Consider the following 18,471-nt stretch of genomic DNA (forward strand, 5'->3'; position numbering starts at 1 on the left):
TAAGTAATAATGTATAATTAAATGAATGTGCTCTCGACAGTTTTATGACGAATTTAGAAAAGATTGTATGAAAGGGAAAAGAATTAAATATTTCGTCGTGTCTTGGCTTATTTTCTTTGACATTCTCTTATTTAACCCCTAATATGTTTATTCTAATTTTGATTTTTTATGCAGAATTAACCTAAAACTATCTAATATAATAAAAATATTGCAGTTTCGATTTGATTCTCTTATTTACTTCTAATCTAAAGTAAACAATTTAATTGAATTTTTACTTATAAAGTAAGCTTTAGTTAGCTTAAAATAATAGTAGTTAAAAAATTAATGATTAATAAAATATTGTTGTAAATAAAAAAATATGAATCATATCTAAAAGTTCAGTTTTCTAAATTATACAATAAGGCACCATATTACATGGTCAAGTGGTGAAATTTGATCAACTGAGATTACTTAAATTATCTAAGGTGTAAAGGATTCACGCTGTACCCGCACACAGTTGGCTAGGCAGAGGAAACATAGTGTTAAAACACTCCGTTCTCCACTTTCCGCCGAAATCTGCAGCCATTCCGTGTTGAGTGGCGGAACTCAACGCTGCTCTTTGCCGCGACACCAGACCTAAGATATGGAAATATTAAATGTTTCATTTTCGACAGTGGGTTTCCTTATGTAGGTATTAGATAAATTGAAAAATACTTTTCTCACAATAATATTTAATTTTACTTTTCTCACTATGGTTAGAAAAAGTCCGGTGATGACTTCAGCCACACAATGTTGGTAGTTGCAAAGCAGTTAGTAGGTATGTGGAAGAAACTTACATTACCGACAAAAAATATACACACATAATTATTTTACTGTTACTGTAATATGCAGAAAGGTAAGTAGGTATTATACTAAAAAACTAAATTATATTAATTAAATTTATATTAAGGAACAGGGGCACGAGTTTGTGGGTTCGACTCCCACTCCAGGGAATTGAATATTTGAAATTTTTATTTTTTTCGCTTAAGTATTGCTTACTTCTCAAAAGCGCTTCTCAAAAGCTGCGCTAAGTTCCGCCACTCAATATGCAATGAGTCAATATTTTTGGGAAAGCCTATGTGAAGCTGAAATTGATATTCAAAAAGTTGAAATTTATATTCCGTAAAATAAATTTAGCAAGCCTTGCTTAGTTAAGTCATAATAAAAGTTATTACTTAAATTAATAAACTGTCTTTTCAAATGAATAAAAAATAATAAAGGACATTTTCTAGTGTAAGATATGATAGGTTTTCTGTAGCGCCCTCTAGACAAAATAAATACCTAGCTTCTTTGTACAATAAAGATTTGTTTTTGCTTATTATTGAAACATTTATGTGTTTTTAAATATATTTTTAACAGAATTATCAATTTATGGACTTTGTGAAACATAAATAATATTTTTTGATTTAAATTCTCTTATTGTAAAGAGTTGTGCAAGCGCCATCTAGTGGGGTTTTTTTGTCAATCAAGCAAATAAAATGGACTACTGACTTTCTAATGTGTGATTTATTTATTATAAAATATATGAATATAAAGATAATTATGATAGTAATAAGTCATATAAAAGTTGTTTTACATTATTTGACAAGTATTTTTCAAGGCCTTTAAGCTTTGAGGTATCTATGTACCTATCGTTGCGTTCCATATAAACTAAAAATCATTTTGATAAACAGATAAGTAGGTATATCATTAAATAATTTAATTTAACACTTAGATTTATGTTTAATGCAAAAAGAACACTATTTATAATAATTATTTTAATATTTTTCTATGAATAATAAATTGTTAAAAAACATTGATGAGACATACAAACGACGTAAGTATATATAATCAACACAATAAATAAACAAAAACATATAAAAACAAAACTAGCATAGTTATGGCATTCCTGATGCACAGCTGATAACTTAGCCTTAGCGTGCAAACTTCACATTCATTTCTGCAACATTGTAGCTTAATATAATACCTTACCAGCTCTATAGCATACTATATAATCACCAATTAGCATTTAAATGAACTGACCGAGACAACTTTATATAGCCGCCATCGATGAAAGACCTACCTATACTAAGAAATCCCAGTTTACAGTCTGTATTTAGTATTTAAATGATGCTGATTGGCTGCAAAGGCCTATCGTATGGGTCGATACAGGTTTTAATAAAATATAGACAATAATTTAAATCTAAATGTGTTTCTAGCCTGCGATATGTCAGATATTTAATGCAACATTGTATGTGCGCTTTAAATATGGAGTAATGAAATCACTTGTTTAGTATTATTGGAAAGGTGTTCTAAAGATATATATAGAGCATTTTATAGGTATAGGTATGGGTATGAATTTTGTATGATATCTAGTTAGTAGGTACAGCTTAATATTATCTACTGATAATAATTATATTAAATTAATTTACTTAAATACTGATAGCATCTTCTTTACGTTTTTTCGCTTCACTCTTTATATTGCTGGGCTGGGCAAAGGGAACCTAGGTATTGCCCAATTAATGACATTTTGGTTAAGTGGGAACCTCACTACCGACGCGTTTACCATCGAGTGCTGTAATGCTGTATCACGAAGCTTTCTCACTCATATGATGAAGATGAAAATATTTTGTTCGATTATGTATTTCTTTAAAAAATAAATAAATCAGCTTCATGCTGTACCCCGCACGCAGCAGGATAGGCAGAGGGAACCCAGTGTTAAGGCACACCGTTCCCCACTTTCTGCTGAATTCTGGAGGCATTGCGTGTTGAGTGGCAGAGCTTAACGCCGCGTTATATTTCTTGTTTATGAGAAAACCAGAAGAGCATCTATACTGGATTATGATGATAACCTGGGTGATTTTCAAAAGAGATACTACCTAGATGAAGGCACTCTATAATATATTAAATTGAAATAATATAATTAGATACTTAATCTGTAGAAAACTGATTTGTTTCACTTGCTCTGAATTACACATACATTAATACCCTACTTATTACAAAATATATCAACCGACACCCTTTTAGAAGAAATTGCGATATTGCCATACTGTGTCGTGCACAGTACGTAGGCGTCCCTAAGTGACTTTAAAGAGGGAAATAGTAAGCATCTACAAGCCTAGTTCTTTATATAATGGTATTAAAGTGGATGTGACTATAAGAATGACAGATGTTAGTTCGATACCCACTCGAGGAAATGAAAAATTGAATATTTACATTTCTTTACTCTGGTTTCGAGGCAAAGCACGGTGTTTAGTTTCGCCATTTAATACGCATAGCCTCTAGAACTCAGCGGTAAATGGAGAAAGGAGTGTCTTTGCACTCGGTTAAGACCTCTGCCTACGCTGCTGTGAACGGGATACATCGTGAAGCTGAAAACAACTGTTAATAAAAAAATTGTTAATAGTTTCTGTAAGCACCTATATCATAAATTTAGTATATCGATATGGTATTATGAATTACATTGTACTACAAAAGAGAACATTCGCTTGCTCTACGATACGTCTGCCGTCAATATACATAGGTGGGTATCTAGGTAATATGGAAAATATTGCAAAAAAATATGGTGTAAGTACATTGTCATCTATGCTTGAAAAGTTATTAATAATTTGTGGTCATTTTGCTTGACTAAACGTGATAGTTTTAGATTCGATACCCACTCGAGGGAAAGAATTATTTTAATTTCTTCTCTATGAATATCTCAAATATAACAGGAAATGAGAGGAGATTGGTATCTAGACACTATGTTAACTTTATCTACTGTTGTAAAAAATATCATTCGTAAGCTATTTAACTATTTGTAATAGATATTTAAAAAATATATTTAGTACTATTGTTTATAATATATAATATCTAGCCATGTTTACAGGATGTATCTACTCGATTGGCAAATCAATCTCTATCGTTTACAACGAATAGGTACGTCTTATCAAATAAAACGACTCTACTACGCTACACGGGGCTAATTTAGATTTATGTATAGTTCTAAATTAATGTAATCTCTTCCCACGACTTGGACTTCAGAAACATAGAGTACCCTCAATACTAATAAATATAAATTTTAGCTTTGTCAGAAGTATCTACATCAGAAATATTTTTTTTATAAGAATCTAATCCAAAAAATTCATTAAAAACCTCACTTTCCATTTTGAACTACAGATAAATAATTAAGGCCAGTCGTGGGGCAGGGTCACGAGAGTGTGACTGTGAATGCGACAGGTTGCGGGTTTGATTCCTACTCGAGGAAATGAAATATTTCAGTATTATTTTTAGATGTTCGTTATGGTATCGAGGCAAACCGCGGCATGGAGCTAGACTCCCTCTATCTTTCTGCTACGAACAACAGTAGAGAGGAACAGAGCAGAGCTCTTTACTACAAAAAAACAATAAAACCAACAAAAATAAAGGCAACACAAAACATAAGTGTGATAAAACGGATCTCTAACCGTTTATCAGATAATGTAATTAGGTACTGAGTGCTACGGGACACCTCGGCCCTCTACGTAATTGAGTGCCTCCCTGGATGCTATTAGGCAAATCGAATCCCTCCCCCTCCCTCCCGCGACCTCCCCCTCACCCTGCCCCGTTGGCTTCGAACCAAGGATTCAATTTGCTTGAATGTAAATAAAGTGCCGAGCTCACTCGAGTGTAACTCAATTTATCACGTACGAGATTTAGAACACACGTATAGGTAGGTATATGTTATATATGCTATATAAAAGCTTTTAAGTTTATGCGACATTAATTTCTTCTGATTTTCTTTTCTTTTTATGAAACACAAAGGAAAATTGTTATTAACACGTGACTTAACTTAGGTTTCATTTGCATAGAATTAGAATTTTAGTTCGTTTACTTTTTTCTTTCTTGGACAGGTGGAATAGTTTTAATGGTAAATATAATTTACATTATTGTAATAGGTATGCAACTAAAAAAACAAAGTAGATAGGTAATAAAAAGAGAGACTAATGTAATATTGGAAGATACTTTGTAAATGAAATCTCATCCTGTCTATTAGTTGAAATAATATTATTTATTGAAATCAGAGGCTAATTCAGCCATCAAATACGAGTCGGAGTATGCAGTTACTTATAATCAGTTTTCGCTTTTTCTTAGAAATGCTTATGTTCCCAAGTTTCACGATGCAATACCAGTAAGTAAAGGATATATAAACAGCCTACAAATATCAATAAAACTTGGAGCTATATGAAATCCAAAAAATGTGACGTCATAAGTCAATTAGGGTTGAAGGCATGTCCATAATGCCTACATTGGTAGATACGTGGTTGGTTGAAATCTCGATTTATTGAGCATATATGTAAATGAAAAATAATTTCAGCCATCAGGACAAGGTGTGCCGAAAATGTGATAACAAGTGTCATTACACAACTCTTAATTTCTCTACATGAGGGATAAAAGTAAGAGGCTACTATTATACTTGTATATGCCTAAAAGATACGTTATTTATACCTCTTTTCATAGATATAAATAAAAAAATATTACATATTTTATAATTTCTTTAAACTTGCAATAGAAAGTACCTAGTACTTAAATGACTTTATTACATGTATCAAAACGAGTCATTATAATTAGGTGTGTTAACTTTACAAAGTAAGGATAATCAAGCTAGCATTATTCTCTAAGGTAAGTAATATTAAAAACATATATTTTTAAATAAAAAAATAATGTCGAATTTACTTTATACAAAAATTTAAAGATAATTCAATTCCTGAATTGATATCCAGAACGAGTGCCTTACAACATATCTAGAAAAACTATGCAAATATTTGATTCAAATGATACAATAACAATAAAATTCGTACAAAAATATCCTTCTCCTTTTTTCGTATAACGCCGTCTCCCTCGCCGTCGGCAGCACGTCCGGGGACCATAACGCCGTTTGATGTTCTGCTCTCCAATGCTGGTAGAGGCGATATAAAGAAAGATGTACGACTGCGCTCTGGGCGACGCCTATATTTCCTAAACATCTTTTGGCGTTATATTTTCGTGCGGTAGAGTCTTGTAAGTACGTATTTCTTTATTTTTTTGTGTTTATTTAAGTGATATAGCTTACCTTTTAATTACGAAATTGATTGAATTATTTGTTTCATTAAAAGTTATCAAATATAGAGTGATGCAGGTGTCATTAATAATTATATTTAATTAAAAACATCTGCTCTATTATGTTTCTATTTAAATTATTTAGATATAAAATCGTAAAATTAACGAAAATAAACATAACCTAGCATATTCTAACTAAACACAAGTAAAAACATACGTCATTACAAGGCCACACCACCCAAGATATGCAACACGGCGGCGGTACGCTACAGTGCGGATACCAATTCTATCAACAACCTATAAACCGCAACCTTTCTTTGTCTCGCCCCGTCATATCTTAGTGACGTCGAGAGAGACGAAAACCTACAAGTTTAATGGGCCGTTACGCGAGAAAAAAATCAGTTCGCATTCGCGAGTGATAGTGCCCAGAATCCCTGCGTAGGTACCAGTGGCCGGTGTACCGTGTACCGTGTACCTACTTTCACAGGCCGGTGGTACTTTGTCACATGTTGCTGTTAAATGTCATTATGTAAGTATTTACTATTAATAATAAAACTTTTTTTATGTTTTATGTAAATATAGAAAATTGTAGGTATATGCTTAAAACAAAGGCTTTAATATGAGATTTAAATATTTAAATTTATTTGCGCTATTCTCCATGCGTGTTGCACTGTCTCGTAGAAATGCGCGTCAAATCGCACAGCGTCGTTAAGTGGTACTGAGCTTGAGACTGGATCTGGAGGACGCATGGCGACCGGTTCTTTATGAAACTCGACTTATACGCTATACATATGCAATTTGGAATCGCTTTCAGTAACAAGCATGGAGAATTTGTCCCATATAGGATTTTTTCACTGTTTATATTCTTTTATCTATATTTTTGATATATACTATTTTTATTTATGTTATAGGTATATAGGTATGTTACATATACCTATATAAAAAATATCTGAATGCGGCTTATTCTTATACAATTAATTGCCTTTCTAACTTTAGTTTTTCTAAAAGTAACTTATATAATGTAAGCTTTCATGTAAAACTTTCTAACTTTCCCGCACAAACAACAATTTTTCACAAGCAAAGACGCAAAATATAAAATTTAATTTTGAATATTTTTTATCCTATTATAGATACCTACATATAAACATATACATCTATAACTGGATATATTATTCAAATATCTATCATATATTTAATCTATAATTTATTGTAAGCATGTGTTGCAGAATTATCAATGTTAATATGATACTGATATATATTAACATATTAACATTTAATACGGAGCTTATGTATTTGTTTATCTTCTTTACTAAATGTAAAAAATGCAGTAAAGTATCTATCTTCTATTATTAAATTTCTGTTTTTAGAAGAATTTTGAATTATTTTTTTTAGTTTCTCGCATACCTATAGGTACCTCTCTGTCTACGCTGCTATATGCAATATGCAGATGAAGTAGATTATTAAATTATACATTTGAAGGTATAACTAAAACTATACATATTTATATATAAATATTTTTTCGCTCAACGTTAACTTTTAATATTTTAAAATATATGCATGCTAATTAATGTTTATTTAATAAACATAACATACATATGTATGTTTTTTCACAATTTTACTAATAATATGGATTATAATATTACCGTAAGGTAAGTAACGTAAAACCCATCTACATAATATTTTCTAATTATACCTATAGGTTTTTACAAAATGATTTTTAGGCCCAATATTTTTAAATTTTATAAATAAGATTTTGGATAGCCGATTTAGAAATACTATCACAATATCGCAATCAACATTATTTAACCACTATTTCTTATGCAATTAGAGGCTCTATTACCTAAAGTACCTACGGCTAATATCTTAAAGTACATTTTGCACATGTTAAATTGCAAGAAATATTGAATCTACATCCTACTGTAATAAATTAAATATTTTGAAAGACACACTGCTTAAACTTTCTCCTAATCAACATAACAATAAACCTTAAAAGCAGTTGACGGAAACATTCATTGATAAATTTGTTAAGGGCACTGTGGAGGATTCTCTTCTTTATTGCCTAATTTGCATTTCTCACATAAAACTCTGAAGAGAAGACAAGTTAAAATTAATAAATACGAAGATGATTTTGAGCATATTTAAATAATTTTACACATATAATAAAGTTTATAAAATAGAAAATATGTAGGTATCCACTAGATATCTAGAAGAACGTTGGTAGGTACCTACTATAGATAAATGTAGAGCATTAATAAAGCAATTAAAGAAGAATAAAATAAATTATATTAATATATTGAAAATATTTAATAGGACTGTTAGACCAATTGATGTTTTTTTTTAATCTGATGAGCGTATTAGCGGGATAAAAGTTAGACTTTAATTCTTAAATTAGCTTAAAAAGAAGTTCCTTACATAATATGTCGAGTTAAATGAAATAAATAATAAAATTATGTAAAAATAAGAATAAACGATTACTGAGTAATCTTAAAATTATATACTGTGATCACTAAAAATCCTGTTAGTCCATACAATTGGGTTTACTATTTACCCGTCTTACAAAAAATATTTATCAGAGTTAATATATCGACGATCGGATTTCGTGTAATGTCGGTAAGTTTCTCTCATTTACATAATAAAGGATGTTTGTCGAATTCCTCTACATAAACTCTAGGCGGGCTGATTCGTCAGTATTCTATGTTATTTTTCTCTAGTAAAGCCCTGATATTTTATATTCTTTTATTGCATTACATAGGAACATTTGGTTCAATTTAATTTATTGGAATGTTCTTATTGTACCTAAGATAAAAAGTTTATTTAAATAAGATAAGAATAAATATATTAAAACCATTATCTACAATATCCTTAAAAAACCTACTTCTTACAATTTTAGTCGTTTCTTAAAAAAAAAAATAGTAAATTCTGTTATAAATGTATTTACATTCAGTTATTAGGAAATCTCATGTAAAGGACACATCAAGCTTTGTTGAAATACCGTCTACCTACTGGTACTTCGCATGCCAAACCATGTTTAGTAAATGTTATTTTACTTTGGAAAGTCGGTCCCATTTGTTTTTGTAGACGAGGGCGGGCTTCCATTTTCATGCAAATGATCTCCGAGTAGCTGTCTCTACTTTTGAACTTTGGGCTAAGTTGAGTTTGTTTCGCGTCGTAACACTAGTGGTTGTGTGTGTTGTTACATGAATTTTAGATATTAATACATATTACAGAGAAAAAATATATAAAGTGCATTTATTACTAAGATTATGTAAGTGAAATTTTACTTATTTTTATATATTTTATTTATTCTATTTAGTAATGTTGTAATCATTTTCTACCTATTTCTTATTAATTTACATGTTTTATATATAAAAAAACGGATATTTACTCTAATTGATTTTCATAATATAGAGGCTTTTAATGATTTCCTTGAGAACATAATTTTATTGTTGTAATAAGTTAAAAAAAAACTACAAAAGGATATGATTTTATTCCCATTCGACCTTTATGCAACTTAGTTGCAATGGTTTAATAAAGTATGAAAATTAACGTCCGCTCTTTGTCTGTCTATATATGCAGTATCTACCTACAATTATAGTAAAATTTATAACAACTTTCCGCTTAGTTGTAAACAATAAGTAATTTGATACCGTTTTTTTATATAAGTACCTAATAATTTCCAGTTAATTTTATAGTGATGGGAGTTTTAACGTTAGGATACATGCGTTTTTATTTGTATTTAGTATTTTAGCTTAATTTGTAATAAAAAAAATAATTACGATGAAAATTGCTTTCGTATGCCCCAACCAATAAGTCGTCCGACCATTTTAAAGGAGTTCTCCAAATAATCAAAATGTAAAAGACCTGTTTACTCGAAATAATAAAAATAACGCCTATTGCCATAAACGAAGGTTACTAAAATTTAAAAATCGTAAAGGATAAAAATTAAAATTTTATTGTATGATGCCTTATATTATTTATATTAATTTTTGACCTTCAGGCGTGCACTTATCTAAGCAGTTTTATTATAATTTTCAGATTTAAATTTATGCTAATATTTTTTTTAGTATTTTAGAATAATTATATTTATTAAAATAATATTCAAGCATTAAAACAAAATAAAATCTTTAATGTGTAAAAATTCCATCATTTACATTAATAACGAAAAATCTATGAAGATAGAAGGTACTTATTTACTTAAGTTTTCTTACGTAGGTTTATTTATAGGCCTAGTATATAGAGGACTGGTGCTACAAAATTGCAAATATGGCCAGTTGTTGCTGGAGTTGTCTCTTAAAGTGTCATTTTAATAGGTCTATTTCCATTCGATTTCATTTAGCCACCTATTTTAAGGCATTGTTAATATTTTACACTTTTCATTTTATTTTAAACTTAAATCTTGAGTAGGTACATAAATGTTTTATTTTATGTTCTTAGCAAAGAACAGAATGTATGGACAATAGCTATGGTTATGGCATACTTCTTCCACTTCGCCAATATTCATTTTTTTATAAGTGGCCCGATTTAAAATTACTTAAATATGCAATAATGTAATTGATACAATATTTAAAAATATTGCTGCATACAGAAGACATTATAATACTTTTAATTTTTAAAACTCTCTTCCTACTAAAATCCATACATTTAAAAGTATTTTTCTATCAATGTTTATTACTTAAGCTGTTCATGAAGCTCTATTTCATATATTTAATATGGTGTTGACTAGTTGAATATTATTTACAGTGTAGGTAGTGTACTTACGTATATATACAATCGTAGTTATATATAAATTACTTTTAAAACGAGCGCCAACACCAACTCAACGCATACAGATAAACCAATAGTCTTATATGTACTTTATTGTTTTGTTTTGGTTTGATCAGCATTGCGGCATTGCATATAAAATGGGAAATTTAGCACTGAATATAATTTTATTATTCCAACTTTGTACGTCCAGACTCATTTTATTACATTTTCATGAAGCCAGTTTACAAACAACTTGACAATTATTTTTTATATATTTTATTTTAGATTAGTTAAATACTGACTAAATGTTTTTTAAAATTTAAATAAAATAAAATTTTAACAAACCAAAACTGTGCAAAAATTGGTAAGAGGAGTGTCTTAACACTAGGGTCTCTCTGCCTACGCTGCTACAAGCAGGATACAGCGTAAACCTGAAAAAAAGTTACATACATTTTTATTAAACTTAACTCGTATTATGATGATTATAGTAGACACTTTTAATTGAACTCTGTCGCCTCGCGCTGAAGCAATTGATATGCGACGACGCCATGTCACACGTCAATTGTATAAATTATGAATTATGCGATGTATAATGGAAATTTAATTTAATAGGTTTTATTTATATACCTATCAATACATAAAATTTTATATTCGTTTTTGGTATATGGTAATTACTATATAAATACTTAGTGGGCAATCTCTCTCTATCATATTTATTTTTTAGTTCACTTCAGCTATTTTCATAGCATTATGTCTTACGGCCTATTACTTTGGGGCAGTGCCGCTGATATAGATACCATTTTTGTGCTCCAAAAACGGGCTGTCCGAGCAGTCTATAAAATGGGTCCACGGGAGTCACTAAGGAATAAATTCAAAGACTTTAACATCCTCACACTATACTCCCAATATATTTACGACAACTTAGTATATGTGCATAAAAATATTAATAAATTTAATAAAAACAGTGACCTCCATCAACATAATTTAAGAAATAAAAATAAGCTTGCTGTGCCCTTCTCTAGGCTCCATAAAGTGTCTCACTCATTCGTAGGTCAAAGTATACACTTCTATAACAAACTTCCAAACGACATGTTTAATTTATCACTGAACAAATTTAAAAAAGTGGTAAAGCACAGGCTCTGCCAAAAAGCATATTACTCTGTTAAAGATTATGTTCGCGATAAAGATGTTTGGAAATGAGTTGCTCTATTTCTAAGTTAAAATTGTTAATTGTAATTTGTAACAAATGTTAGCATTTAAAAAGAGTGGCCATGAGTTTCTTTGTCTCTTCTCATGAGCTCAACCATTTAAACGGGCTTTTTTCAAGTCAAAATTGCACATTTTTTTTGGTTATTTTTAATTTGCATTTTTTTTCTATTTTATGACATGTCCAAGTAAATGTTAAGCATTTTTATGGAATAAAGATATTTTGACTTTGACTTTGACTTTGACTTGTATAGATAATCTAGATTTATCTTATTAGGTAAAAAGAATATAATTATATTACCCATATCTATTATACATCTATGTACTTAATTATATATTAGGTAAAACACATTTCAAAGTAATTTTTCGTTGCTTTGATTCTATCCAAATTTGTGAATTTTTGTGAATGAATGAAATATCTATCTCCACTCATGCAAACAAACAAACTACAAAAACTTAAACCTATATCTGATATTATATAAAGATCGCGATAGAATATCTTTATCCGGACGTCATTGGACAGTGGACCTGTCAATAATCTGATGCAAATTCTATGCGGAAGCTGCACGGCGCATGAGCACAGAATATCCGATCGTAAAACTGAAGTCGTAACACCAGCACCACCACCCCCCATCCCCACCTCCTCTTTGTTCCAGCAAGGCAACCAGGACTAACCCCTAAGACCCCTTAATGTTACTGCGGTGAAATTCCACGATGTCTTAAAGGGTTGGTATTCATTTCGTCTACGTCGTAATGTGGTACTTAGTCAAAGCAATTTACTAAGTTAGATAATTGAAGCTAAAAGATAATTGTTGCTTGCAATTACTTACTTATCATAAATTTGAACATTCAAAAGTTTTATATTTTATGTTATTTAAATGAAAGGTTTTTATTATAGCTGCTATCAGATTAATCCATTGCTTAAAAGATTTTGATTATGTTTTAATTAAAACTGCAGTATTTATTTAGTAGTTATTTTTTATTGTAATAGTCAATTTACTTATCGCTAGGTACTTCTTGCATTTTGTTTCTTGTTTATCTCAAACAATAAAATGCATTTAATTTTTCAATATTATTACACACTTCTGTAGGTAATACTATACTATAGAAGTTACCCAAAATGCAATGTAAGTAAGCATTCGAGAATCGTGAGATTGCTATACCTAAAGGTGCACATACATATATATTTACCTGTATTTTTTAAACAAAAATGTACATTGATATCAAGAAGAAACGTGACAATATTACAAAGGAGGTCGGTAGTCTGAGAGCGCAGGTAAAGCATACCTATAGCCTTACATATCTTATAGGTATCTCACAAATTGTTTTTGTACGGACAAATTCAGAAGGTATCCAATGAAACTGGTTTCATATGTACGTAGGTATATAAAAAAACTAAAGGTTATATTATTATAATATTTTATTTAATATTATAATGGGTTATAATATTTTAAGTTTTGATTATTAAATAAATTATTTATTATATCTAGATGTAAAATATACGACAAACTTTATTAAATAATAAATATTTAAATAGTAAATTGAAGCGGAAAAAGAGTGTCTTGACACTAGATCCCTTCTCCATACCGTGCTATGCGGCAAAAGCATAAAATTTAATAAATATATATACTTTCAATTTATATATAGAAACCAAATCCTATAAAGTTATAATACCTACTAAGATAAATATTTAGCCCTGTAGCGGACAAGCGTCCGCTTCCCCGATGTGATGCGAATCCAAATGGTCTTAAATCTACACTGAAGGCTGCGATCGATTAGATAGCGATTAGTAAACGTATTTTATCAATTACTTCATTTGCTGCCGTGTGAATGTTTTATATGTAATCCTAATACATTAACATTGAGGAAGGTTCAAAGCAATTTAAATTTTATTTTGTCATATTAATATATTTAAATATATATTTTAAATAAAGCTTATATATAAATTTAGAGCTTATTTATTTATATTTTAAATAAAGCTTATATATTATTTTATAATAGCTTTATAATAAAAGTAAAAAAAATCCTACGTAAAGAACGTAGAGTAGGTAACTTTTCTTAGGCAAAGTTGAAATTCTTTTATTAGATGCGGTAGTCCGAATTATTATGTGCCAAAAATACATGGAAAATATAGGTAGATATAAGAAGAAATGTTTTATTTTTAAAAAGGATTATTTTTAAACATATTGTAGTTTGTCTGCTAGATTAGACTTAACTTAGTAAACTACTAATGCAAATAAGTAAATTAATAATTATTTCGTTTCAGCGGGCGAAGCCGCGAGCGGGTCGCTAGTTTATAAATATTTCTATAATGTAGTCTAATCTCACGATCATTTGTAAGCTCGATAGTCTCGTCAATATGGGTAACATGAGATTATTTAAATGAGACAAAAGAAACACAAAAGTTCAATCAACTTATAGATAAGGCTTTAGTACTAATCCCTCCCACACGGATATTTAATAAGATGTGTGGTTGGTATGTATCTAAAGGTACGTACCACTTCAACCTACGCTTACTGTAATAGTATTTTATTGTAATAATGTAAAGAAATGTTATCTTTATATTTCTTTTAGGTATTTATAAAATGTAAAGTATTTTCTTCAATTACTATAAAATTGGAGATAATATAAACTATTTATCTTTTAAAGGAACCTGGCAATCACCTTTTGAGCTTATAGCTAACGAAAGTAAAAACATGTATAATAGAAATTATATTTACACTATATAACAAGTCCAACTCCCCTTCCGCTATTACGGCGGCCATCACCCAATTGGTGATGATTAGTGACTAATCCGTCTCATATTCAATCAATACCCAAAACTTTACCCACATACCTCCTCCCCGCCCCCCTCCTCGCCCCTCGTCGCGCGACATTTAATGACACCCGTGCACCGAGACCCGCGTGCCATTATACTCCTTAGCCTCACCACATAAGGAGCACTGTCCCCCGAACACGCCCACCGCGTTATATAGCACCGAGGATCTATAAAAGTTACGTCTGTAATCTAACATAAAACTCGGGCCGTTTAGATGCGAACGCGGCCACGGACGACACATCTCGCCTCGCTCCGCACTTTTACCGAAATTTCGATTTTTTGTGTGTTTTTTTGGTGAAAAACTATGTGTTTTTACGTGCGAAGTTGCGCGATCGTCGCTTGTGTCGCGTGGACGCGGCGTCACGCCGACGCGGTGGCACGCGATGTGTTTTCCAACAAGTTTGACGTTTGCCAGCCCCCAAACAAATGTAAGTAAGATTTTGAATATTTATACTTATATTATGAAAGTAGACAGCAAAAACTTAATTTAAATATTTTATTTGGTGTCTTTCCATGAGTTTGTACTGGGTGGAAGTGTTTAACATAACAAAAGAACAAGTCGGTGCAAACAATTGCAAAGTTTTCTGTTTTTACTTAGCTTTTTCTGTCTCATGAGTGTGATAAGATCTTCGTGACTTTTAGTCGCAAGTTGTTATGTTTTCAACACAGCTAGAATTTGAAAGAACTCTTGTTTGACTTACCTTGAAGGTATAGGTACTTATATATACTTAATTAATATGGATATTTGGATATCTATATAGTACATACATCTAAATAAATCTAATACATCTAAATAAGATGCAAGTCAAGCAAGTTTTTATACTTTAAAAACAGTATTTATTTATAAGAAATGGGCTAATTATGTTAATGAAATGAATGTTTAAGTAATTGCCTCCATGTCTACAAAGGTAAAGCTGATAATTTTTATTTAAGAAGAATACTTCCCACATTTCCTTTAAATTATGTATGTACGTAATTGTATATTAAGTTTAGTGCTCTATAACCTCCTTAAATGGAATCATGAATGAATATATACAGGCACTATAAAAGAGCTAACTCAGGCTTAAACCTTAAGTATCTTGAAACTATAGGCAAAGCGCATGAAATTTCTTAAGAGTTCTAAATTTTTGAATCGTAAAATGTATAGTTTACCTAGTATACTTGCATAAAACTGGACAGTCAGTATATCTACAGGTTTTCAACATAATATATAAGGCGATATAAGGCGTAGTAAAAATAAATATAGCTAAGATTCTAACCGCTAACACAGAAAATCTGGTAGTATGTTTGTGTTATTTTATGTTTAATAGAAATATTGAATAATATTTAATTTTAACAATAGTATAAAATGAAATATAAATAAAATGCAATTGTAATTAAATTATTATTTCTTTTAGTCTATTTTTATAAACTTCATTGCCAAAAGTTCAGTAAATGAATGATTTGTTACAAAAATGTAAGAAGAAAATGATAGTAGATAATTATGGAATGTATTTATGAAATAATAAACATAAGCATTACTAGTTACCTACTAGTTAATATCTTATAAGCCTACTTTTAAAAAACGTATTATGTATAATTTACATTATACAATGTATAAATATATTTGTAAAATTATTCTAAAAGCTGAAAAACTGTATAATAATAATTTTCATGTATGATATTTTTACTACTAACGCCATCTTTCATTACTATCGTTAACTTTCGTAGCACTCCTCGAAAACTTTACTACTCTCGTATAATCCATTTATTTTTCTTCCTAGTCCAACTTAGGAATTTTATATATACCTTATCTCTTCTAGCCGGCCACTATACACTGATAAAATTGCGCAGCTGTGCATTTAAAATAGAGCTCTCACTCTTTCATCATAAGGTTGCAGTTGCATTGTCTGCATTCTTACTCAACTCTTCATATCGGATTATTCAATGCTGCTCAGAGGTACCTGGAAAGATAGCTATCTCACTCGCGCATATATCGTTATCTCCCTCAGATGCATTTAGTTTTTTATACAGATATCTCATTCGGTGAGAGATAAACAGATATACGTTAGTTGCGACAGTTTGAGATGCTAAGTTGTACCACCATGATGGAATAGGCGGGGCGCCGTCGTTCTCAGTTCATTACGTTTATAGTGAGATATTGGTATGATTTTTTGAAGCAATATCTTTTAATTTCAATAAGTTTCGTGAAATATTTATGTAGATTGATGGTTTATAATATAAGCTTGAACACACTATGTTTTAACATATTTATATTTTGATAAAAAAAAAATATAGGTACCTAGGTAGGTGCTTTCTTTTGTGGTATTTTTTTAATATAATTTTACTAACCTATATACATAATAATACGATATTTTTTATTTCTTTTATGAAAATTCATAGAATAATTTTATTCGAATATATTTGGAAATATATATTGAAACGTTCGTTATGTAAAGGCTATTATAAAAAATATATATTTATAAAATTACTTACTTGATATAAGATATTTTATATACCTATTAGCTTGCTTGCTTTGCATATTGCTTTGCCTACCCTGTAATGCACTCATGTACCCAACTAATATCCCCTGGAAAGTGCAAAATTCTCTATTTTTGTCATAAAAAACCACTAAGTTCTCAAAAAATATTTGAAAATCTTTAAAACAGCTTATTATTTTATTTCATAACACATTTTATTCTGTACCTACTTACAAAGGTTTTGTACAGAATAAATGTATATGGATGCTTATAGAGGTGTGGTCCCAATTACTTACCAAACATTAAATTATTAATTTTACATATATCACGGACAGTCGGTATCTATGTATTTATATGGAGCATCTAAAAGACTATTTATTTGTTATAAAATGTATCTATCCTATATTTGCATTGTTAATTTATTATTTTACTTACTACAATTTAATACAACGTTATATTTAAGCCAACCACAATTGGTTTAAAATATGAAACTAGATGCAAAATGCAAATATCTCCCCAAACTTATTGCTCTCTATATTTATTTTCTTTCATAAGTTGAAATCTTAATTGAGTTATCAAGCTTATTGTGAGTTTGTATGTAGATACAAATATGTAGATAAGGGGGGGCAGCTACAACTTAACTAATTGTTTAACCTTTCTCTTGACATCTCTATTTGTTTTTAAAATGCAAATATGCTTCACCATGCTTTTTAGAGGTAGGTACATTATCTCACTCTCAGCATATCGTTACGGTTGAATGGTTACCTCCGTAAGACGATTAGTAAGAAAAGATTATTACAAAGTCAATTTTAAATAAACAGGTTATTCTTTGGGTACTTTTTGAGTATTTCTTTAAAAAAAATTAATAAATTATTTAATCGACTGATTTACGGTGACCTAACTAATATCTAGAAAGGTACAAATATCTAGAAGTGGCAAAAAATATTCAACTTTCCAGTGGTGTTCAAGGATTTTATATTGTATATTTTATTAATATTATTACTATATTTTTTCTTTGTATAGGTATGATAAAAATATCGGCTGACAAAAATTATGGTATTATAATATAATCAATTATAATACCTAAGTGTTTTTCATTTGTTACATAGGTAGCTATCTACATACCTTGAAAAATACTGGTTTCAAGAGGTAAATTATAATATCCAAGTATTTTTCTTTAATTATATATGG

This window comes from Heliconius melpomene, chromosome 3, assembly GCF_056956725.1.
Source record: "Heliconius melpomene rosina isolate 202511_hmr_F chromosome 3, ASM5695672v1, whole genome shotgun sequence".
NCBI lineage: Eukaryota > Metazoa > Arthropoda > Insecta > Lepidoptera > Nymphalidae > Heliconius > Heliconius melpomene.